The sequence below is a fragment of the Lagenorhynchus albirostris genome, chromosome 9 (genome assembly GCF_949774975.1).
Source record: "Lagenorhynchus albirostris chromosome 9, mLagAlb1.1, whole genome shotgun sequence".
In the NCBI taxonomy this organism is placed as follows: domain Eukaryota; kingdom Metazoa; phylum Chordata; class Mammalia; order Artiodactyla; family Delphinidae; genus Lagenorhynchus; species Lagenorhynchus albirostris.
The window spans coordinates 85,814,869-85,841,048 of record NC_083103.1 but is presented as its reverse complement, the minus strand read 5'-3'; positions in this window follow the sequence as shown (position 1 = coordinate 85,841,048).

Genomic DNA, 26,180 nt, shown 5'->3' with positions numbered 1-26,180 from the left:
AACACAAAACAATTAAGAAAATTAGAATAGGAACATACATATCGACAATTACCTTAAATGTAAATGGATTAAATGCTCCCACCAAAAGACACAGACTAGTTGAGTGGATACAAAAACAAGATCCATATATATGCTGTCTACAAGAGACCAAATTCAGACCTAGGGACACATACAGACTGAAAGTGAGGGGATGGAAAAAGATATTCCATGCAAATGGAAATCAAAAGAAAGCTGGAGTAGCAATTCTCATATCAGACAAAATAGACTTTAAAATAAAGACTATTAGAAGAGACAAAGAAGGACACTACATAATGATCAAGGGATCAATCCAAGAAGAAGATATAACAATTGTAAATATTTATGAACCCAACATAGGAGCACCTCAATACATAAGGCAAATACTAACACCCATAAAAGGGGAAATTGACGGTAACACAATCGTAGTAGGGGACTTTAACACCCCACTTTCACCAATGGACAGATCATCCAAAATGAAAATAAATAAGAAAACACATGCTTTAAATGATACATTAAACAAGATGGACTTAATTGATATTTATAGGACATTCCAACCAAAAACAACAGAATACACATTTTTCTCAAGTGTTTATGGAACATTCTCCAGGATAGATCATATCTTGGGTCACCAATCAAGCCTTGGTAAATTTAAGAAAATTGAAATTGTACCAAGTATCTTTTCTGACCACAATGCTATGAGACTAGATATCAGTTACAGGAAAAGATCTGTGAAAAATACAAACACATGGAGGCTAAACAATACACTACTTAATAATGAAGTGATCACTGAAGAAATCAAAGAGGAAATAAAAAAATACCTAGAAATAAATAACAATGGAGACACGACGACCCAAAACCTATTGGATGCAGCAAAAGCAGTTCTAAGAGGGAAGTTTATAGCAATACAATCCTACCTTAAAAAACAAAAACATCTTGAATAAACAACCTAACCTCACACCTAAAGCAATTAGAGAAAGAAGAACAAAGGAAATACCAAAGTTAGCAGAAGGAAAGAAATCATAAAAATCAGATCAGAAATAAATGAAAAAGAAATGAAGGAAATGATAGCAAAGATCAATAAAACTAAAAGCTGGTTCTTTGAGAAGATAAACAATATTGATAAACCATTAGCCAGACTCATCAAGAAAAAAAGGGAGAAGACTCAAATCAATAGAATTAGAAATGAAAAAGAAGTAACAACTGACACTGCAGAAATACAAAAGATTATGAGAGATTACTACAAGCAACTCTATGCCAATAAAATGGACAACCTGCAAGAAATTGAAAAATTCTTATAAATGCACAACCTGCCAAGGCTGAATCAGGAAGAAATAGAAAATATGAACAGACCAATCAAAAGCACTGAAATTGAAATTGTGATTAAAAATCTTCCAACAAACAAAAGCTCAGGACCAGATGGTTTCACAGGCGAATTCTATCAAACATTTAGAGAAGAGCTAACACCTATCCTTCTCAAACTCTTGTATCAGTTTAGTCTCTTGAATTTTTTTTATTATATTGTTTGTAATCTAATACTCATTTATTTTGTTGTTCAAGTTGCATTGGCCATTGGGACTTGCTTCTGTTTGGCATTTGTGATCTTTTGCCATTCCACTATCTTTTTCTTTAATTAAACTTTTAATTTGGAGATAATTGTAGATTTACATGCAGTTGTAAAAAAAAAATAATAGAGAGAGAAATCTCATGTACATTTTACCCAGCTCTCCTCAGGGGAGAGCTTGCAAAATTCTAGTAAAATATCACAATCAAGATACTGACAGTACAATTCACCAGTTATTCATATTTCCCCAATTTAACTTGTTCTTATTTGTGTCTGTCTATGTATTTATTTCTATGCAGTTTTATCACATGTTTATGTATTTACAAACACAGTCAAGATACAGAACAGTTTCAACACTATAAGGATCCCTTGTTTCCCTTTTATAAACCCCCATCTACCCCTCATCACCATCCCTATCACAGTCTCTAACTTTTGGCAAACAATAATCTCTTTTTTATTTCTAAAACTTTGTCATTTAAAAAATATTATATAAATGGACTCAGAGTATATAGCCTTTTGGGAATGGCTTTTTTTCACTCAGCATTATTCCCTGAAGATTAACCTAAGTTTTTGTGTGTACGAATAATTCATTGTTTTTGTCACTGAGCAGTATGCCATGGTATGGATCTACAGTAGGTTTTTAACTATTCACCCACTGAAGGACATTCAGTTTGTTTCTAGTTTTTGGCTATTATTAATAAAGTTACTATGAACTTTCATGTACAGATATTTGGGTGAACATAAATTTTTATTTCTCTTGAGTAAATGCCCAGAGTGCAATTTCTGGGTGTTATGATAATTGCATACTTACTTTTATGTAATAAATTGTTAAAGTGCTTTCCAGAATGGCTGTACAATTTTAGATTTCTACCAGTTATATATGAGTGATTCATTTTCTCCCCATACACTTTTAAGCACTTCCTTGTATTCTGATATCACAAGATGTTTCAGGTTTATCTTACATTTTCTGTATCTCAGTCCTAGAATCAAACTTCTTCTCCAAGGAGCTCTGTTTTCGTTTATTGGAAAAGGGTATTTTTCAATATCTAGGCTACTAGATATTCTCATTACTCCTAGGCCCTCTCAGAAGACAGATTGAAATATATGTAAGTATCCTAAACTGCACACACATGTGTATGTGTTTGTGCATGTATACTTATAGTATGTATATCAGTATGATATCACAGTCTCTAACCCTTGGCAAACAATAATCAAGTTTTCATTTCTAAAACTTTGTCATTTTAAAAATGTTATATAAATGGACTCAGAGCATATAGCAATTTAATACAGTAAGTTTATTTTAGTCTTTCCTGTTCCTTATTTGTAAATTTTTTCCCCAACAATGAGAAATCTTGCTCTCCTTATCTATAATATATTCACTGATTTGTTTAATCTCAGAATACACATAAAGTAATTGCAGACTTGGTAACTCATATTCCAATGTATAACAGAATTACTAACTAGACTGCAGTATTTCAGGGTAATTCTTTTTGCCTTTAGCAAAATACAGTTTTCCAAAGTTAATTCTGTTAGTTATTTTCTTCCCAATATCCTTCAATGAGGTTATGTTATTCATTCGTATACTGCATTTGTAACAAAGTTGGGTTAATTGGATATTGCTTGGATTCCATTTTGGCTTCTCTCTAATTGGTTAATATTAATTATTTAATTTCTGAACCATATGAAATATTACTACGGTTTTAAAAGTCAAAATTATACAAAAAGTTATGCTCCAAGAAATATCACTTCATCCTCATCCCTAACAACTTGTTCCCATTCCCCCCTAATTTCCACCCCTTTCTCACCCCCTAAAGGTATCCAACCTTTTTAATATCTGGTGTAGCCTTCCTGTATTTCCTTTACACAAAAGACTGAAAGCATGTGTATTTTGTTATATCCCCTTCTATCTTCCTGGAAGGGTAGCATAGTAGAGCTACTCTTATATTTTGTTTTTATTACTCAATTGTATATCTTAGAAATCATTCCAAAATTTTTCATAGAAATCTACTTTAATCTTTTTGACAACTGTTTAATAGTTCCTTGTGTAGACGTGCTATTTATTCAACCACCACTCTCGTATGCATAAACATTTAGATTATTTCCAATATTTTGTTATTACAAACAATGCTGCAATGAATAAGCTTGTGTATCTCTGTGTGTGCTTGCTTGTGCATTTGTTTGTTTTTTGAGGTTCATGAACATTTAGATTATTTCCAATATATTGCTATTACAAACAATGCTGCAATGAATAAGCTTGTGTATCTGTGTGTGTGCTTATTTGTGTGTTTGTTTGTTTTTTGAGGTGTATCTTCAGGTTGTATTCTAGAAGGAGGACTTACGAGTCAGAGGTAAGTACATAAGTAGCATTAGTCAATATTGTCAAATTTACTTTTATAAGGGTTGAGCCAATTTGCCTTTCCATAAGCACAGTATTAGTGCCTATTTCTCCACAGCATTGCCAGGAGAATTTTAGTTTTGTCAGTCTAATAAGTCTTTAATGGTTTCTCAATGTTCTTTTATTTTCACTTTCTCATTATGAGTGAGTTTGAGAGCTATTTTATATATCTTTGCAAATTATCTCTTCATAAATCTGTTATTTTTCTACTAAGTTCTTAATCTTTTGTCCCTCAACTTTTTATGTAATCAAACTTATAAATCTTTTCTTTTATTGACTCAGGATTTTGAGTTATATTTAGATAGCATTTCCCTACACCAAAGTTAAGTAAGAATTAATCTCTAATTTCTTGTAGTGCTTGCAATTCAATCTTGTGTATGTTGTGAGATGTGGATCTAATTTTAACTTTTTGCAAATTGCTACCCAGTTGTCCCAGATTGATTTACTTAAAAGTCTGCCTTAACTGCCAGTAATTTGAATCACATTCATTTTAAAATGTTTTTTTCTAGAAATGGAATTTTAGCTTGACAGTATTTTTATTCTCAACTTCTTAAAGATGTAATTCCATTGCTTTCTGGTTTCCATTGTTTGTGGTGAAAAGTCATCTGTAATTTATTGTCCCTGTGTGTGCAGTATGTTTTATTTTCTCTGGCTTTTTAACTAATTGCACTTAAAAAAAAAAAAAACAGTTATTGATGTGCCTACCTGTGGTTTTCTTTCTGTTTATGCTTTTTGGGATTACTGGTCTTGAATTTTTGGTTTAATATCTATGGCAAAAATTCTTGGCCATTACTTCTTCAAATAATTTTCTGCTTTCATTTCCAGGGACTCCAGTTACAATCATGTATAACTTTTTGATATTATTCCACAAACCTTGGATCACTTTGTTCTGTTTCTTTTTCACTCGTTTTTTTAAATATATATTTCAGTTTACTTTTTTTGACTTGTTTTATTTTCACTCATTCTTTCCTTGTTGTTTCTACCCTGCCCATTTAAATAACACTTTATTTCTTCCATTTAATTTTCAATTCTAGTATTTCCACTTGATTCTTTTTTCATAGTTTTCATGTCTCTATTGAAATTTCCCATTGGTTCATACATTTTGTCCACTTATTCCACAATCCTTCAGCACTTTTTTAAAAAAAAACTCACCAGTATTTTATTTTATTTTTTAATTTAAAAAATTTTATACAATTTTTAAAGGTTATGTTCCTTTAAAATTATTACAAAATATCATCTATATTTCCCAGTTGTACTATACACCTTGACCTATCTTACACACAATAGTTTATATATCCCACTCCCCCATCCCTATATGCTCTTCTCCCCCATCACCACTAGTAACCAACAGCTTGTTCTCTATATCTGTGAGTCTACTTCTTTTTTGTTATATTCACTAGTTTTTGTATTTTTTAGATTCCACATATAAGTGATATTATACAATATTTGTCATTCTCTGTCTGACATATTTCACTTAGCATAATTTCCTCCAAGTCAATTCATGTTGCTGCAAGTGACAAAATTTTATTCTTTTTTATGGCTGGGTAATATTCCATTATAGTAGTTCTAAAAACAGAACTACTATATGACCCAGCAATTCCACTCCTGAATATATATTAGCAATGTTGAATATCTTTTCATGTGCTTTTGGACATTTGCATAATTGTAGCAATATTTTTTTGAATCTGTCTCTTAAAGTAAATAAAAGCAAAAATAAACAAGCGAGACCTAATTAAACTTAAAGGCTTTTGCACAGCAAAGGAAAACACTGACACAACAAAAAGACAACCTACTGAATGGGAGAAAGTATTTGCAAATGATATGACTGATAAGGCATTAATATCCAACATATATAAACAGTTCAAACAACTCAACAACAACAATAACAAACACAACAACCTGATTGAAAAATGAGCAGAAGAATAGAATGGACATTTTTCTGAAGAGGGAATGCAGATGGCCAACAGACATGTGAAAAGATGCTCAACATTGCTAATCATAAAGGAAATGCAAATCAAAACCACGATGAGATATCACCTCACACCTGTCAAAATGGTTATCATCAAAAAGAACACAAATAACAAATGTTGTTGAGGGGGCGAAAAAAATGGAACCCTAGTACACTGTTGGTGGGAATGTAAATTGGTACAGCCACTGTAGAAAGCAGTATGGAGGTTTCTGAAAAAACTAAAAATAAACTACTATATGACCTAGTAATTCTACTCCTGAAGGTATACCTAACAAAAACATAAACACAAATTCAAAAAGAATAACAGGTATTTTAATTTTTCTGTCTGATAATACCAACTTCTGCATCAGCTATGGTTCTGCTTGAATTGATTATTTCTTCTGTTGTCCATGGGTCATATTTTCTTTGTGCTTCAATATATACTGTAATTATTTATTTTATGCCAGATATATTATATATAAAAATGTAGACACTGAAGTAAATAATATTCACTCCCAGAAAAAGGACACATTCCTTGTGTCACACTTCTAGATTGGTTGCTTAGTTTTACTCAATTCTCCTTTGGCTTCATTTACTCAGTTCTCCAGAGATTTCCTTTTTGCATGACTTAAGATCTGAGCAGTGGTAAGTTTCCAGAGTTCTCATTATAATTTAAAGTTGAACCACCAGCTTTCTTAACTATAAAATGTCTCCCTTTCTGCATTATAGCTGGCTGGCAGCTTATTAAGTAACTGGGGAATTCTTACTGTTCTCTGGTACCACTATCAGCTTTCTGTACCTTGGTAATCTCTCTCATCCCTGCTTCTTTGATCCCAGTTTTTGGAGTAGAGATACCTTACATTTGATGAATATCTTCAGTGCCTCAAAGGGGTTTCTCTCAGTTCTTCTGCGCTTCCTCCAAGTCTTTGGTAGATGAATTCCTAAAGAGCTTCAGATGGATTTCTCTCAACTCTCAGGAATTTTCTCTCCCTTTGGAGAGTGACTGACTTTCATTTGGAGTAAATGCCCCGTGCTTCAGAGAGTCTCTTTCTCAGTTCTCCTGTCCTGTCTCCAGCTTTTAGTTTACTACCCCTGAGCCCTTGGTAAATCCCCAAAAGAAAGTGTTAAAGGGTAATTCAGATTTACTCCATGCCTGGGGCACCTTGAAATTCTAATCTATCATGACTATCTATGCTGTTAAATTACTTAATATTTTGTCTTGTCTCTCCTTTTTCCTGTCTGTGGCAGATGCCACTTCCCATCACTCTATCTGAGATGAGAGCAGCCACTGGTCTCCTCTCTTTTATGACACGTGTCATTTCTAAGGCTAATTAATTTAAATTTTTTGCATCATATTCTTAGCTCTTTGATGAATTAAAAAGAAAATATGATATTGTAATTTATGCCGATTATTTTGGTTGTTCAGATAAGAGTAGTGGTCTCTTGTGTTTTCTACTTACCAGGTCAATCTTGGAACCAAAGGTATGCCTTCCTGGAGAGATCCATAATCCACTCATGCCAGCATTTTTTCTCACATTGAGGCATGTTATGAAGTATCATAAGAAGAAATGAAGATTACTTTTAACATTACCCACAAATACTATGAAATTTTCATTTATCTTTAAATATATATTGTAAATACTTTATTTACACATTTATTTTCTTGACATCTGTATCTGTAAACTTTCTCTGAGGGTTAATGTGTCCTGTCTGTTCACTATGCAATGTGTGAAGTGTCACTTTCTTTTGAAAAGTAATTCCTAATCCCCATAATTAGTTTTGACCTTGTTTGACTTAGTTGTTCACAACTCTAGCCAATACTTACTACAGTATATAATGATATCTTTATTCTTTCCCTAGAAATATAATTTTAGATCTGTACTTCTATAGCCATGAAACTCTAACTAATTAAAATATTATCTGAGTGTTTATATGCAATGGGACCACTCATATTTTCACAGACGGTTCCCCTCCATTGTCTACATTTGTTGCTAAGCTCTATAAACCCATGGCAGCCTCCTCACAATGTCACGCTGCCGTTGGGATAGATATGTCTGTTTTACTTCCTATTGTTTTAGAGATATCTATAGAACTGTGTATGGGCCTCAATTAGAACACAATGCCCCTGTGCATTAGAGTCAATTTGATGTTTAGCTGTATATGTCTCCCTCAACCAAGATGAGAGTGCTTAAGGTCAGGGACTGATCTACTTCAACTTTTGTATTCTGGATTCCCAAAATAGGACTCCTACATAAGGCTATGCAGCTTGTGCACTACACAAAGGTGCTTCATCAACATGGCAAGTCAAGGTTGAATGATTTCTAGAACTACTAGTCAAGCTTTTTGTCCTGGTCCAGGGCTTGAAGAAAAGTATGAGTTACTATTCCCCTGCTAAACAAAGACTTTGTCTCATAATTTACCCTCCTGGAGAGGTGCCTTTCTTTTTAACTCCACAAAAGCACAGTAACCTTGAGTGCAGCAGGTGCTCCATATACAATTTTAGTTGAATTGAATCCCATGAAAACTTTAAATTACTGCTCTAACTCTTTGTTAGTGTTCTTGGAGGCCAAAAAGTTCTGTCAGGAGTTCCTTAATTTGATTTTTGAAAGAGTCTTTTCCATGAACATGAGCACCTCTGTTGTATTCCCATGTTATCATATCTTTTATCTTCTAGCCATGCCAGCAAGTGCTGGAGACGTAATACACACATACTCATAGAAAAAATTCTCATCATTCACTCTATACATAATCATGACTTTCTTGAGATAAACTTCAAAATAACAATGAAGATTCTCTCCTACTGACCCTTTCTACCAGGATCTATAATGTAATAAACCTCCTTAAAGGAATATACAAGGATACTTCCTTTATTTGTGGTACTTATGTAGAGTTGTGTCTCAAGAAAAGCTGTGAATGTGGTTAATTCCAAACACTATTAAACCCAAAATAATTTACAAAGTCTTAAGCACACATTTACTCACATACTGAATTCTTATGAGATAAATGACCCCATACTGAGTTGCAAGAAAAAAAGCACATTTACTTATTATCTACTGTGTGTCATTTACTGTACCAGGTATGAGTGTGTATTAAAAAAGAATAAGACATAAATCCTGCCCACAGGAATACTATAACCTGGTTAGAATGGAAGTGGGGGAGGTAGTGTCCAATTCCTTTGCAGCAAGAACTGTATGATAATGAGCTTCTTATCTCATTACCTGTGTTTATAGACAACTGACAATTTGACTCGGAATTCCCTGGGAAAAAAAAGACTCTCCTCTTGTGAAGGTCTAATTCCTGCCTGAGATCTAGATTCATTTCCATTCTGACTCATCAGGACCTCACCCCAGCAATTATTTCCTCTCTTTCCTCTCCCAATAATCTCTCTCACTCTTGATATGTGCTTCAAAAACATCTGTTTACTCAGCGCATACATATCTCTCAGGCTCTCATAACTAATCACATAGAAGACTGCAATATATTCTAAGTCATCTCCTGATGACTTTGCAGCCAGTGTCATACTTCTAAAATACAAATTTGACCACATTACTCCCTTAGTCAAAACTTTCAAATTCTGTATAGAATTGTCTTAAGTCTTTTGCATAATATACATGGCTCTTTATGGTTTGACTCCATTTATCTCTCTAGTTCCATTTCCCACTATCTTTTTAAAACAGATTTATTGAGTTATAAGTGAGTGAGGTACATGTTTAAGGTGTGGAATTTGATGAGCTTGGACACAGGAAAACACCCATGATGCCTTCGCCACAGTCAATGTAATAGACATATCCAACACCTTCCAGAGTTTCCTTGCATCCTTTTCATGTGTGGGTGGTAGGAACACTTGACGTGAGTTCTAACCATACTTTACATGAGTTCTACCAACACTTGACATGAGTTCTATCCCTATAAAAATTTTTGAAGTGCACAATACCATAGTGTTATGTTATACTTTGGATCTGTAAAACTTATTCATCTCGCATAACTGAAACTTAATGCCTATTGAGTAACAACTCCCCATTTCCCTCACTTCCCCAACCCCTTGCAACCACTGTTGTAGTCTCCATTTCTATGAGTTTGACTATTTTAAATCCCTCATATTAGTGGAATCATGCAGTATTTGTTCTTCTGTAGTCACAGAAGTTTTATTCTGTGACTACTACTACTAAGGTTTATTAGTAGGTTTATTTCACTCAACATAATGTCCTCCTGGTTCATCATGTCGCAAATGGTGGGATTCCCTTTATTTTAAGGCTGAAAAATAGTCTATTATATGTATATATCATAGTTCTTTATCCACTTATCTGTTGATGGGATACATCAGCTGCTTCCCTATCTTGGCTATTGTGACTAGTGCTGTGATGAACATTTCCCACTATTTTTTTTAATCTCTTCTCCTTACCTCTCCTTGCATGCTACACTTAGCTAACTTTCCATTACCAATATACATCATAATTCCTTTTCTCCCAACGTTTTTAAGAAACATCCTTCTTCTCCATTACCACCTACATAACCTAATCCTTACTTATCCTATAATGTTCAGCCAAGGTATCACTTTCTCTATGAAATCTTCCCTGATAACCAATTCTACCTCACCCTACACACCTAATCATTTTCCCTCCTCTGTGGTCTCATAGAATCTTATATATGCCTTAATAATAATGCATACAGCACAACATAAATATCTGTTTCAACATCTCTCTCCCTCAAAGACTGTAAACACCCTGAGGATAAAGACTGTGTCTTTTCATTTTCCTATCTCTGAGAGTTTTACAGAGCCTGTCACATAGTACAATCTCAATAGGTATTTGATGAATGACTAATTTAATTAGTTTCTACATTTGATCTGAATCTTATCCTATTCTTTAAAAACCTTTCTCTGTTGTATGAATACTGTACAATAGAGGGAGCAAGAGCGGAAGCCTTATTTAGTCATCTGAAAAATAAAAATGATCGTCTATTTTATCCAACTGAAGAGTTAGCAATCACTCTTTTATAAAATTTTTATTGGATTATAGTTGATTTACAATGTTGTGTTAGTTTCAGGTATACAGCAAAGTAAATCAGTTATACATATATCCACATTTTTTAGATTATTTTCCCATATAGGCAATTACAGAGTATTGAGTAGAGTTCCCTGTGCTACAGTAGGTTCTTATTAGTTATTTATTTTATATATAGTAGTGTGTGTATGTCAAGCCTAATCTCCCAATTTATCCCCTCCCCTTAACACCCTGGTGACCATAATTTTGTTTTTCTACATCTGTGACTCTACCTCTGTTTTGTAAATAAGTTCATCTGTACCATTTTTTTTAAATTCCACATATAAGTGATATCATATGATATTTGTCTTTCTGTGTCTGACTTACTTCACTCCTACACTGTTGGTGGGAATGTAATTGGTACAGGCACTATGGAGAACAGTATGGAGGTTCCTTAAAAAACTAAAAATAGAACTATTGTATAACCCAGCCCTCCCACTCCTGGGCATATACCCGGAGAAAACTGTAATTTGAAAAGATACATGAGCCCCAATGTTCATCGCAGCACTATTTACAATAGCCAGAACATGGAAGCAAACTAAATTTCCATCAACAGAGGAATGGATAAAGCAATCACTCTTTGAAATGTTTCACCTCAAAGGGAAAATGATGCTATTTTAACTCTGAAGCTGCAGTCTTAACATGTTTTTCATTTTTTCCCTCAGAATAAGAAGCAGACATACTATTTCATGGCTCTCCTGCTGTTAACTTCCATATTAGGTGGTTGTCAGGCTACTACAGCCTGACATCCTATTATTATACCATTAATAACTATGCCATTGATTTATACATTATTTTAACGTGTCCTCTTCATGGTAAGTTAATGTCTCTCAGGAAAGAGCTAAATATAATGAATGTTTGGTCAAACATATAACAGAATCCATTTCCATAGGAAGCCTATTGTGAGAAGGTGATAGGAGCAAACCATTCATTCCAGAAATTTAAATGTTAAGTACTTGGGGGCAAAAAAACCCCTTAAACTTCATATGAGAATCTTGACTTTTCTGCACTTATATAGGCTAGATAGCAATGTTAGGCAGCCTGGATACCAATTTTCCATATAGAATTATTTGCAAAATTAAGAAAATATGAAGAGCTGGGTAGTATCATTGGGAAACTGATTTTAAAATGTTAAATAAATAAATGATGTTTGGAAAAGGTTTTGCATGCTTTTAGATTAATATATTCCATTAGAATTTTAGTGCTGTTAGCAAGGATCCTTAGGGACTAGAAAACACTTAGCTATAGGAGCTCGTTTGAAACTAAGTTTGCTTACGGATATCTCAATTTTTCATAAGCCCATTTAGCCTAACATACCTAAAGAAGAACAAAGAGGTTAACAGTTGTGTCGGAAAATGCTTCCCCCTTGTCTCAGTGGTGAATTCACACCCCAAAACTCCCTGGGACTAGGGATTAGCTGAGTCTAGATTCAGCTGGATCTATAGCTACTTTCTCGTTAATTTCTCAACCTTATTCTGCTTTCCTCACTCCCTTGCACGTTTTACCTGAGAGTTCTTCCACAATAAATCACTTGTACAAGAATGCCCATATCAGACTCTGCTTCTAAGGGACAAGTTCTAAGACCAGGAGCAATGTATTAATCCAAAGGGATCATGTTTCCCCCCCAAATTTCCACTTATTCTGTAGCAGGAAGATGGAATCTACAGATTTCTGTGTTTATCCATGTATACATTTCTCTTTCTTAAAATAGGGCATAAAGCTATTTTATGTCTTGGGCCATATTGTGGCATATTAATGATAGACAATACTTATTTAGATATGTATAATGTGTTAGGATCTCTGAAAAGGGTTTTAGTGTTATGGTATTTAAGTCTCACAACAACTCTTTGAAGTAGCTTTTATTTTTAACATTCTCACTTTATAGATTAAAGGAACTGTGTCGGAGAGAGGTTAGGTACTCTGCTCCAGGCCATATAGATGGCATGAATCAGAACTAAGATTTAAACGAAGCTCTATGTTACAGATATCACATATGATAGTACTGAAGGGTTCTCAGTACAGCACTGAAAGAAAAGTTAACTTTTGTGTTAAAAGCGATTAAACAAATATATTAATGTTAAATTATTCATTTTAATTGATTTTGAAATTATCTTCCTTGGTATAGCAGCATAATTCTATTTCTTTGTGAAGCTAATATTGGATAAAAGTTGAATAATTTACCAGAAAAGGAAGACTGGACTCAGTAGGAAGTCACTCGTTGAAACTTCCATTGGCTTTTCCTTAGTAAATCTTTTGTGGAATCTGAGAAAATCTCTTTCTCTGTAACCCCAGAGGAATTGTTTGGATGTCAGAGATGGAGGAAAATAGATCACTGAGGAGCTAAGGGATGATGCTCAGGGGAAAGTGGAGCCATTGCTGGGGCTGCCATGGGGTTCTATTTGGGGCTATACCACTCATCAACCAAAGTTTTAAGGATAGAGACAGTCAAAGGTAAATATACTAATAATTGCAGTGGCAATAATATTAATAATTTACATTGGGATAGCATTTTACAAAGCTCTTTAGTATGTGTTTTCTCACTTGATCACACAGTGACTCTGTGAAGGACTCATGGCAGGTCTTTTGAAGCAGTTTTATAAAGAAGGAAAAGGATGCCCAGCAGAAAAGTGACTTGCTGAGGTTTCCACAACTGGGAGGTGGTAAAACCAGGATTCACACTCTTAATTCAGTGTTTTCCCACCACCCCATTTTGCTCAAGAACTCTGTTATCCATTAGTAAACAGAGTATCTATGCATGTGAAGGGGAAAATTAACAGAAAATAACTTTTCAGAAAGAGGATGGGATGGGTCCAAGATTTTAGTCCCTGGACCCAAAGCATGTTGTGGCAATATGGACAGTCTGTCCAAAAACAGGCTGGTGGGTTTCTCATAAACCCACCAGACAGTGGAATTGCCTTCCTCTGCCAAGACTTTTATAGATGCAGAGATGTTGCCCAAGTGAGATCTGAGAGCAAATTCAGAATCCCTAAGATTAGCAGGAAATTTATGAGGTACCAGGCAGAAAGGTGTTTCTACAAGTCTTCCTTGATAATAGCCTACGACCACTATGTCCAGCAAGAGGTCACATGCTTGGAGGCTGGGGAGAGAGGAAGCAAAACATCAGAATACTTTGTGTTACTAATTGATCAAGAAACAAGATAAGCATTGGTGGATTTTTTTTCTAATCACCATAGTAGGCATGACTGTAGAACTCTGTTATTAGCAATGTGATACATTTTTTAGGAAGTAGAGGAGCTCTGTAGTGGCTGTTGAAGTCCCACTTAGATCCTCTTTACCAAGCAGTGCACTTGACCCTCAGCTACTGGGAGTGTTGGCTGCTAACAGTTCACTGCTATATCTTTTTGCTGAGGATTATCCTCAGAAAATGAAAGTAACCTCCCCTGGAAATACCTAGGAGGTTGTGCCTTCCCCCTAAAGCTATACCACAAAGGCACTGACCGAGAGGGGTACAAGAGGGCTGACTCTAGAGCCCAAGCTTCTAACCACCATATTATATTGTCTCATCATACCAAGCCAAGTTCATACAAAATTATTTTTGGAGTAACCAAGTAATTTGGGACAGTTTTTCATGAACTACCTTATTTGGTCTATTCACTTGCATAAATCATGAAATTTGGCATCAATTTAGTTATGTGTAATGTTTCAAGCTTTTCCTGCCTAGAGGAACCTGGGTGAAGATCAGGTTTGACTGGGGTCTTTCTCAGGAGACTATGGTAGGACTTAAGGGCTGGGATCTCTTAATTTAGGTCTCAGAAGACAGATATAAGTTTATGTACTAGAGGAGGCTCATGTCTAAAGGCTTATGTCTATTGTAGGTTGGCTACTCCAAGAAGCACACCCTGAGACAAAGATTTAAATAGGGTTCATTTATTTGGGAGGTGACTCAAAGGAGCACCATTAGAGGAGGGGGAAAATTACTCAAGGAGAGTTTTTAGGAGACTGTATAGAACACATCTCAGAACAGATCTATCTTAGAGGCAAGGAAGCAGGAGAAATTGGTAGTGGTCTTTGTGGAATATCAACTCTGTGGGACTGCTGGCTACCATGAGAGGAGGCATGGTGTGTTCCTACAGCCTGAAAAAGAATTCAGGCAGAGAGTTGCAATGTTTGCAGTGAGAAGACATCCACAGGTAAGGGAATCCTCATGATATTCACTAATATCAAGGGAATATAGGGGAGGCACTGACAGCTTCTGCCATAGATAACAAGGCTGAAACTGGGTCATGGATTCAATGGTTAGGAGGGAGAACAGGAGCCATGGTACGCAGCCAACATGGAGCATGTTGTGAAGAGAAGAAAGAGCAAAGAGAGAAGTAGCAGAGCAAGTAAATGGGGGTGGCCTGAAGCAATTTTGGAAAGGATTGCTGGTGGCTGCTAAGAAATACTTACCCAGAGTGTATTGGTATATTGGACCCATTTCATGGAGACAGATTGGTAGACTGAGTGGTGATTCATATTTAGCAGTATACCAGCCATTCCTGAGACCATCTCTGTAAAAGGGCAATAATACCCTCCTCCCTCCAGAGTGGGAGGGTAAATATCGCCAATCCTTTTAGAAGAAAGTTGTCTCTTCTCCTGCACAAGGGTATTCCTAACCAGAAAAGCAAAAATCTAACAATGTCCAGTGACAGATATGTCTAATATGTATCAGTGTGTGAGCTGTGCATGTCAATTTCATTCTGGTTTCAAGCTGAAGAAGAATGTCTTGGATCCTGATACCCACTAGGGAACATTGTCTGTGCTCAGGGAGTTGTTGCTATTTGATTTGCTTATCTCACTCCTAAGCTAGGGTAAGTGAAGTCCATTACTTAGGAGAATTCCCTGCTTGAATAAGCTGCTCTTATAAAACTGTAAAACCAATGCTTCACTGAATGTTCAGGTGCATTAGTTCCCATATTTGGAGGCCCATTAGACTTCCTTGGATTTACTAATATAAGAAATAGCAATATAGAAGTCAAGGTGGTGCTATTGGAAGGTGTTTAGGAGCCTCATTCAAGGAAAAATGAGTGAAAACATCATTGACAATCATGTGCTAGAGTTTTAATCAGAGGCCTCAGGTTAAGTCAGGGTGATATCTCCAAACCTGTGTGGAACAGTAAATCTTAGCCTGCCCTTTCTGGAGCAGGTTGTTTCAGAACTACAAGATAGGAAGAGCTGAAGATCAGACCCCCAAGTGCATTTTCCTTCTGAAAATAAACTGCATCCAACAGGATCAATCAGCTCTGCTGCCTAGCTCTGCTCTGCTCACCCCCAGCTGCCTTGCCCTTTACCAAAGTCCAGGCCATAAATAAATACCCAGGGCTAAGTTTATGGATAACTAATATTATAGTCCATATATTTGCTCTAAGATTGGGTGGTTGCCTTTGAAGACCTCAAAGAATTGTAGTGAAATAGAGGGGATGGAGAGGAGAAGGTACTATGAAATGTGGTATAAAGTGCATGAGTTTAGATTCAGACGAAACTGGGAATCAAATCATGGCTCCCACAATCCTGGCCATGTGACTCTGAGCAAGTTATATAACTTTGCCAACTCTAAGTTTCCATGTCTATAGAAAAAAGAGTTAATAGAATGTGCCTCATAGAACTCTGTGGAGATACAGTGAATACTGTGTCCCAAGTGGCTGTGTCCTTAGCAAGTGTGCAATAAATGATTGCCTCTATTGAAGGGCAACGACAATCTATGTTTTGTTGCTGTTTTAGATGCATGATATGAACTATTTTAATAAAAAATCTAAGTTATTTTATAAATAGGTATCTCTATCTTCATTTTAAGGTAGAAAAAAATAAAAGCTCAGAGGGTCTGAGTAAATTGTTCCAGGTCCCATGGCTGGTGAGGGAGTAACAGGAATTTAACGCAGGCCAAAGTCTTTATGCCCTTTCCACCACAAGCTGCTTCTTCCTGTGTCCTGCAGAGGAGCTCATCCACATGCACTGGTGCCTTGGGCATTAAACTAGGTTTAGACATTGCCAAGGGATACTCTCTGTGGGGTTGCCAGGGGCAGTGCCTGGTGTCCATCAGTGGGTGTCTGTATAGGCTGCTGCTTTCCTCTCACATTTTCCATGGTATAAAGGGGGATTTTTACATTGTCAGAGGAAGGTCCTACAGCTTGAGGCCCAAATTTCTCAAAGCATAATCTGTGGCCTATAGTGGGCTACCAGAGTTTTCTTGATGATCAGAGAACTGATTCAAAAATGCAAGTTTTCTTTTTCAGTTCTCACAATACATCAATTTTTATTTTTGTGTATGATCATGTAAGCCACTAAGGCCTTTAGTCTAAGGTTACTGAAATTTGGTATTTATCAAGTGAAGTTGACACATTCCCAGAATTTGCTAACAAGTCTGACTTAAACACCTGGCAAAACTGCAGTGGCCACACACATAGACGAGATGGTTAGAAAATCCACACTTTCAAGAAAGGGCCTCAGTAATGTCATCTTCAGTTGGTCCTTTAATTTACTGTCCACTAACGAACACTTAGGTGTTCTTACTCTGTGCCAGGCATTTTCTAAACACTTTAGAAATGTTAACTTTCTTTTAATTACTGTAATATTCCTACAAAGTAAATCATCTTCTTATTACCATATTTCAAAGGGAAAATTGAGGCATAAAAAAGTTGAGCGAATCACCCAAGATCACACAGCTAGTGGGTGACAAGCCAAAATCTGAAGACAGGTGGTCTGGTTCAGAGTCCACACTCTTAGCCACAGAACCTCTCCTTGTTTTGTCTCTGAGAGTTACTGTTGGTTTCACTTCTTATGGATTGTGATATGTAATGTTATATATTAACATATAAATAGCCCCAAAGTTTCTAATTACTAATTTTTAACAACTGCAAACACAGCATCATCATCTATTGAGCATTTGCTTTGTGCTAGTCACAGTTCTGAGCATATATTAATTCATTTAATATATTAACTCATTTAATCCTCACTGCAGCCCTTTCACTCTTTCATCCTCATAATTTTCATCCTCAAAATAATTTTGCAAATTAGAAGACTGAGGAGTAGAGAGATTAAGTAACCTGCACAAAATCACATTCACACAGCTAGTAAGTCATGGGGGCAGTGTTCAAACCCAGGTAGTCTGACTCTAGACCCCATGCTGTTAGCCATATCCTACCACAATTCAAAAATGGGTCATCTGCTCCTTGCCAGACATTTCTCAAAAAGAAAGGTGGACAAGTCGGGTAAATAAGCTGGGAGGGATTTTGAATCTTTTGCTACAGGCCAAAACAGTAGCAAGGGAGGTTGGTTAGAGTTAGCATTCATGGAGCAGAGGAAAAATTCTCATGATGGACCAAGCATAGCTTGCTGTTAGCAAAAAACCTGGATGGGAACACAGAAAAGATACAGGAATAGGGTGAATCTGCCAGATTAGAGGAACACAGGGCTCTGGGGCCAGATTCTGGGGCTCTGTAACTCACCCTGTGGCCACAGGCAAGTCACTAGCATTTGCTAAGCCCAGGTTTCCTAATCAGTAAGTTACCAGTGAGGACAATGCCCACTTCACAGAGTTTTGTGAAGAATGAATAAGATAAAATTCTAAGCTTCATTTATGCAGCTCATTATTATTGAATAAACGATAGTGAAACATTTCCAATATTTCCATTTACAACATTTTTAAAAAACAAATAAGCTCAAATCTACATTTCAAACCCTTGATAGCTATGGCCTCACTTTCCTTATAGAAGACCCTTTCTTCATTCTTCCCTCCACCTCGGCTTAATTTGAACTTTTTCACTTCTTGTCTGCCTCCTTGGAAAATAATGATAGTACTTCTGATATAGCATATGACATTCTTCAGTCCTAAAGGAGTAACTGATTATTTCACCAATGATGTTATATCCCAACAGCTATACTGCTAGTGTTTTATTTCACTGCATTTGGAGCTTCTGTGTACCCAATCTGGGCCACAGTTCTGTTTTATGCAATTTGGTGGGTGGCTGTGGCTTTGGGGGTTGTTTCAGAGGAAATGACTTTGCCAACCCAATTTGCATAATTCTATTTACTTGTCTTTGGAAGGGGAGAACTGCCAGATCTACTGACTCTTACAGCAAGGTCTGAGGGCCATGAGGTTCTTTTGTCCCTTTCATGCCAACAAAAAAGAACAGAGCTCAAAAAGCTGGGTCATTCCATTTGATTCCAACGCTACATGTTAGTACACAGAGAAAAAGCATCTCTGTTCTACCAGCACAGTAAATAATTAATGAACATATGCCCTTTGTAATTAAGAGCAAATCTTAATTCAAAACCAGACTTGGTCAGTTACTCACTGAGTGATCTTGGGGGAAATTACTTAATCACCCTGAGCCTCAGTTTTTAGTCTATAAAATAGGAATAATTACCCTTGAAATTTTACCGTGAAGGTTAACTGAGATACCTTTGTTGAATATAAAACAGGTGCAAAGAAAAAACACCTACTTTGAGTCTGGATAGGATACTTCATAAATGGTGCTAAAGTTTCCCTTCCTTTAAATGATGTTGATGAGCATTTCTACAAGGAAAAAGAAGAGAGGTCAATGATGCTCTGCTGGGTTGAAACAGGATCTTCCTGGAGATTTTGCCCCTGGTATTTTTTTCCTTCTGCAACCAGGGAAGTGAATGAAGGCTGGGCAGACTCCACTGCAGGCCCACAAGTGGAATGACCCAGAGGGAGCGTAATTCATGAAGACTGATGGTCCTGGACTAGCTCCTGAGGAGGTTCTGTCATCTAAAGAGGCAAAGAGCTTTCTGATTAGAAGGTTCCCCTTCACCAAAATGATCCTCAGACCTGAAGGAGAGTTTAGAAATCAGTGTCATCCAGGCCTGACAAGACACTGTGGCACCAGTGTACCCCCTCCTTGCATAGGAGGAACCACACTGATGTGAAGTCTAAGGTGCCCCTTCCTTGGGAACTGAGCCCAGTAGGTTTAGAGAGTTGGTTGATGAGCTTTCCATAGATGGCCCCTCTGTCATGATTCAAGATGTTGACCCTTGTAGAGTTCATACTAGTTACTTCACTAAGTCCACTTGGTGCTGGCTAGATTTTCCATCGGGCAGACTGAACTTGAAAAAATAAGGACTGTTATTTTAACAAAGCATTACAATAGCTGTCATGGGGAAAACCAGAACTGTATTAATGGATCTTCTGATTTATATAACTGTTTTGTTTTATTTTTATATATTTTATATTAAATCATGTGATGGAGATAGATTGGGAAACCACAATCTTTTCAAAGCCTGAGGCCTCTATGAGTCTTAACCTGCTCTGGGTCTTGCATCTTGAGGGCAAAGTAGGTGGTTACTCCTTTGATATGATCAGAACGGTACCAAGATCAACACTCATGCACCCAGAATCCTGCTCTGAAATACCAAATCCTACCTAAGACATTGTTCACTTCTGTGAAATGAGAATAGTATCTTAAAGCATCATAGCCATTATTGGTGATAAATACCAAATAACCATGCTTAATGTTGCAAAGAGTAATGTTCTGAGAAGGAAAGGAGTATGTCACAGATGATATTAGGAGAGGGACACACTTTCATTTTGAATTTTCAAAGAGAGACAATTGTCTTAAGAGAAAGTGTGACTTTGGGAGGTGTGAAATTGTGATTTATAAGAAAAATGTATATTTTGTCATTCAGATGACAAAAACAAATTTCTCATATATATTTGGTCTTCCTCCAAGGTTCCTAGTTCATAGCTCCCAAACCCTTATAATTTCCTAAGTGTTGAGAGTGACCAAGGAAATCACCTGCGGATGGGGACTGACTGCCTGCAGAACCAACTATGTGATTAAGATTAGAGGATTGAAGCTTTCAGTCCCACCTTCGGATCTCCAGGGAGGGGAGAGAGGCTGGAGATGGACTTTAATTACCAATGGTCAGTGATTTAATCAATCATGCCTATGTAATGAAGTCTTCCTAAAACAAACAAACAAACAAAAAAACCCAAAAATGGGGTTCAGAATGTTTCTGGGTTGGTGAACACATGGAGAACTGGGGAGAATGGTGCATCTGAGTGGGCATGGAAGCTCTGTGCTCTTTCCCCATACCTTGCTCTGTGCATCTCTTCCATCTGGCTGTTCATGGGTTATATCCTTTTATAATAAACTGGTGACCTAGTAAGTACAATGTCTCTGTGAGTTGTGTGAGGCACTCTAGCAAATTAATTGAACCTGAGGAGAAAGTTGTGGGAAGCTCTGGTTTATAGCCAGTGGGTCAGAAGTAACAACCTGGACTTGTGATTGATGTTTGAAGTGAGGGTGGGGACAGTCTAGTGGGATTGAGCCCGTTACCTGTGGGTTCTGATGCTATCTCTGGATAGATAGTGTCAGAATTTAGTTAAATTGTAGAACATCCAGCTGGTGTCCAAGAATTGCCTGTTGGAGGTGTGAGAAACACCACCTCCACATATTGGTATTGGGTCCAGCAAACCAAAAGGAGGAGGACTGACCTTCAAGTGGAAGATGGGCACAGAGTGAGACACTGGGCAGTTCAGAGACGATAAGAGCATCCTGGGATAGATGAAAAAAGAGAAATGAGGGGTTGCAGCAATTTTGCCAAGGGTCTATAGTTTTCATAACCACTGAGGGACAGCAACATACTTCCTAGTGTAGACAGAGCTTAGGTTTTTCATTGCCTTAACTCCAAATCTTGCTGTCAGACTCAGATTTCTCTGACTACACATAAGTGGAATCCTATGGTCCCATTTCTGGACATGAAAGTGAAAGAAGATTATATAATCAATCATCAGTTTGTGTTCATTCAACTTGGCTTATTATTTATTCATAACTGCCACTTCAACTCAGTATTCCTTGTATTGTTTCAGTCTGGAAGTCTTGTCTCCCTAACTGAGTCATAATCTATTTGAGAAGATTCGGTCCTACCTTCTTCTTTAGCATATCCTCCAGTGCAGAAGACTTGATGGACACTGAGAAAATGCCAGGTGACTAATTGCTTACCTGATCCTCTTCTTCAACAAGTGTTCATTTGGCCTCAGTTCCTATGATTGACTCACTACTTCTGTACCAGCCATGAGAAATGTTAAGGCTCAGGTCCTACAAGTAAGTTTTCTGGGCTATTCAGACAATCATAGAGTAAGGATAGTGTGTGGTGGTGGAGCATTGTATCTGCAAAACATTTCTTTGAAGATATAACAAAGATTCCAATGATGTCACTCTTATTACCATCCAGAAGTCAAGTGAAATGTATGAGTGTCACAAATATCCTGTTGATTTTTAATTTTCTGCTGTTGGTGTGATTCTGGCTAGATCCCTACAGTAATATCAAAGTACTTTAACAGGAATGTGTTTATAAAATTTCAATTCATTCATTCACTTATTTATTCAACAAAATTTTATTGAATAACTATTATGTGTCAGGCACTTTGCCAGAGATTACACTGTGTTTGTAGAGAACATAAGTTTGCTGCTAATCATCTACCAGAAAACTACCTCCTCCCTTGGCTACACAATCCTCATAAAGGAAACAAAAATATAAACTACCATACAATCATTGTCAGCTATTGGCAGACCTTTGCACATACTTTCTCATTTAATTCACACAACAAACTTTCATAAAACTGAAGCACGGAAAGTTAAGGAATTTATCCAAGGTCTCATGGATACCAAGTGGTAAAGCCAAGAGTTCCCCATAATCCTGGTTGTATTCATTCTTCAATAAATTCACCAACACCCTGGGATTCCTTCTCAGCAGTATCAATTCTTATCACTGTCAATGGTGTCATATCTGATCATTTCTCTATTCCAAGAGAGGGTTTATAGTAGATCCTACATAACTTCACAATTCTCTGCAAGCATGTCTCAGAATTGCAACAAATGGCCTAGAAGCTAATGTCAGAACACACACACTTCCAGACATATGGAGAACTCCTGTAAGTTGACAGATGATAAGTAGTCATCTAGGAATTACATGATAGTGACAGTGCTATTTCTTGAATCTCAAATGCCAAATTTCAGGCTGCTGCATAGAACAAGGCTTTATCAGTCTGAGTATGGCCTGGGAAAAAAAACCCATTCAGGCTGTTCCAGCAAAGCTTAGACCTCCATTTGAGCTCCCAGTTGTTAATGATTAGCTTTGTCCCCAGTTCATGACAGCTAAGCAGCACTCAGGCCAAGATTGTCCTAATCCACAAAATAGAAAGCATAAATCTACTCTCTGCATCTTCCTCTTCGGTTTGCTTCCTCTCCCTCACACCATGCCTCTATTAATCACCAACTCCATGAATAAACACTTATTCCTTTTTTTTTTTTTTTTGCTGTACGCGGGCCTCTCACTGTTGTGGCCTCTCCCATTGCGGAGCACAGGCTCCGGATGCGCAGGTTCAGTGGCCATGGCTCACAGGCCCAGCTGCTCCGCAGCATGTGGGATTTTCCCAGACCGGGGCACGAACCCGTGTCCCCTGCATCAGCAGGCGGACTCTCAACCACTGCGCCACCAGGGTAGCCCCAATAAACACTTATTCTTCATCTCCATCCCCATTGGTTCAAACTGTCATCATTTGTTGCAGGATTATTGCAGTTGCTTTCTATCTGGTGTCTCTACATCTAGTTCTACAACCACCATTGCATCTATTCTATACATTGTTGCTGATCTACATTCAAAATTCCTCACTGACTCCCCACTCACAACAGAAAAGCTTATTCTCAAAACCTACTCTTGAAGGATCTTTTTTTTTGTAAATTCAATGACACTTTTTATTTTAACAGCAAGAAAATTGAAAAGAAATCTGAAAATTGGAAATTTCTTTTCTTCATCACAATCTTTTCTCCTAAGAATCTTCTGTACATGGCTAAATTTTAATTCATAACATTATATACCTCAATTCATCAGAGCTTATTTGAAAGAAAGGAGTGGTTTAATATTAATTTTCAGTTATTTATAATGAAGGAATCTCTATATTATGATTTTGTGAGTCAAAACAAGCAAGGCCGTTTTTTTTTCCCTTGAAGGCTTTTCTATGTTAGTTCTGTAACCACACTTAAAAAATTTTATCCTCCTCCCCAATTTTGGAGTACTTTACTAAATAGATCATAGGATGTGTTATCATACACACAGAAATAACTAGCCAAGGAGTCTATTATATATAATCGTAAGTGATATATTTTAAAAAATATCTACCTACTTCTGAACTACAAATATGCATTGCCCAGTACAGTGATACAGATATGATTCTGGATCTATAGTGGAAAAAGTCTTAAATTTACATGCATTATTCTTTAGGAATTGCATAAAATGCAATCACAGAAATGTATTTAAAATTATTTACTTTGGGCTTCCCTGGTGGCGCAGTGGTTGAGAGTCCGCCTGCCAATGCAGGGGACACGGGTTCGTGCCCCGGTCTGGGAAGATCCCACATGCCGTGGAGTGGCTGGGCCCGTGAGCCATGGCCGCTGAGCCTGCACGTCCGGAGCCTGTGCTCTGCAATGGGAGAGGCCACAACAGTGAGAGGCCCGCATACCACAAAATAAAATAAAATAAAATAAAATAAATTATTTACTTTACTTTGTAGCTACATTTTTAAAATTCATGTTTTTCCAATAAGTTTTGTGCACAAATTTTAACCATAATTTTAAGTATTAAATTTTTGTTGTCAGAAGACTTTTCCTTCATCTACCATGTTTTGGAACAAAAAGAACCCTGAGCTAGATAAACTGAGGCTTTGAGCTTTACATTTAAACTATGTAAAATTCTATTTTAGCAAGGCTAACAAGAAGAAAGGCATTTTTATACACTGATCAATTACCTGATGTTATTTATGCCTCATAAAAATAGAACATGGGTTCAGCCCTAGAGAGGGTGGCCTCTTTTATTCATCAGTTAGCAAAACCAAAGGATTCTAAACTGAATGTTGTACATATCTGACAAACACATGCCCATTCAAGATCTATTATTATTGTTATTATTATTGCTGATGCATTCTGGCTCAGTCCTTTCTGTTAATGTCTACTGGTCACCCCCTTTTGTGTTGGTTCTCCATAAAGTGGGATGTGTACTGTTGGTCCCCATACCATGGGGCTTACAAGATTTATAGCTGGGCCGATTACTGCCATATTGTGCAGGAAATCTAGCAATTCTCAAAGAATAGTGGGAAGTAGTGTTTGGGTCTTAGTAGGCCTCTTGTTTCTATACTTTCTATAACTGATATTTTGTGTGATGGATCCAATGATTCCATAGATGTCATAAAGGATAGACAGAGAACAGAATATGTTCTTACTTGATATGTCTTACTTGATCACCTTGAAGGATACTTAATGGCCTTGCCTGCTTTACTTTTCAGACTTCTTTTATGTCACTTCCAGTATGAACCTCATAACATTCCCCAAATATGCACAATACTCTTACCTCTGTGCTTTCAGACATGCTTTTCTTTTTGCCTAGAATGTTTTTCCTTCTCTTGGTGAATTCCTACTTATCCTTTAAAACCTAACTAAAGTATTTCCTCCTCTGGGAAACCTTTTTTAACCATCCCCTACAGACTTTGCTGCTACTCACTTTGTGCTCCTGAAGTACTTTTTACATATATTTATTACCACAACTGAACTGAATTGAAATTTATTGGTTAATTAGACTATGAACTCCTCAATGTTAGGGACAGATTTTACCCCTCTTCCCTACTTGGGGAGTGTCAGTTTGATACCCTGTTCAGTAAGCATCAGTTTCTTGCCTTCCTTCTAAACCAAAATTTCTATTTGCTCATTTACAAAGCTAGGGCCTTGGTTGAAATGGGTTTTACAACACTTTCTAGCCAAAAAACCTTTCATCAGTTAACTCATACATATATTTGTGAGGCTTCTTCAAGTCTTTTCTCAGATATCATTTTCTCGTGAAACCTTCACTGACCACCCTAACCTAACACTCCTGGAACACCCCTTATCCCCCCTCCCTCCTTTTTTGTCTCTATACACTTTTATCCCTATAAGATACTCCATAATTTACTTATGACTTTTGTTTATTTTCTCTCTCCACTAGAATGAAATATCTGAAGATAAGACATTTTGCTTATATTGTTCACTGCTGTATTTCTGGCACCAAAAATGCTACCTGGCATATAGTTTGTTCTCAGTGAATATCTGTTGATTGAATGAACTCTCAAATGTTACAAGTGAAAGATTCAAAGAGATCATCTCATCAATCAGATTCAAAACAAAAATTGTCAGTGGCCAAGCCAGGATTAGCTATGGGAATGTGACC